Below are 889 nucleotides of genomic sequence, written 5' to 3'. Positions count from 1 at the left end.
GCGAGATGGATACGATGGATGAAAGTGACGGCCGTCTGGCCAGAAAGGCATGGTGTTCTTACCAATACGGCGTAATTGGAGGATTGGAAAGCGTCTCCTTTCATTGGCAGCAGCCGGACATCCGGTCGTGGTTGGCACACCTCGTCGAACACAATGCCACTAGAGAGCAGGTAGGCGTGGAGGTGGGTGGCCTGGCATGGCTTGACCGGGTGGCCCAGCTTGCCCAGGTGGGTGGCCTGCGAGCCTGGCCACGTATCGGCGAGTCGATTGGACTAGGTAGTCCTGGCCAGTGTCACGCATCGTCTCTAGGCAACAAGATGCTCGTGCTGCGGGATACATGTAGATGCTGCATTCAAGAAGAAGGTTGGCGTTTGATAGTAGGCCTATCGACCGCAAGGCCTTTGGGGGCTCGAAGTCCAAGATAGACATGGCCCTGCCACGACCGCGAGGCTTGGCCTGGTGACTACAGTATACCGGTCGGACTGGCGGACTGCCCGAAGCGTGCAGCCGATGGCATGAGATGCGAGCCGTCGGACTCGTCGCGGATGGGCTCGGATGTCTCGAGTCCCCATGGCGCCTCAAGACGGGACGGGACCCGAAGCCGGTCCTTTCAGCACAGAATGAAAGAACAGCTGAGCAGGTTGGAAAGAAGACGGGTCACTGGAGCTTGTCACGATGAACGATACAGGGCCGACTGCCTGTTTGCCATTCGAAAAGTCAGTGAAAAAGAGTCAGAACTGTACAGACGTGGCTGTCATCTGGAGATGGAGGTACTGTTGGATCGAAATGGGCTTGCCGACAGCAACAGGACTGGGCGCAAGGGCCAGGCGCCCGAGTGTGAAGAAGGGGCCAAGGGAAAAGGCCGAGGGGGGAGGAACCAGGACCAGTG

Source organism: Verticillium alfalfae, genomic scaffold (assembly GCF_000150825.1).
Source record: "Verticillium alfalfae VaMs.102 supercont1.1 genomic scaffold, whole genome shotgun sequence".
Classification (NCBI taxonomy): domain Eukaryota; kingdom Fungi; phylum Ascomycota; class Sordariomycetes; order Glomerellales; family Plectosphaerellaceae; genus Verticillium; species Verticillium alfalfae.
This window is presented reverse-complemented; position numbering follows the sequence as displayed.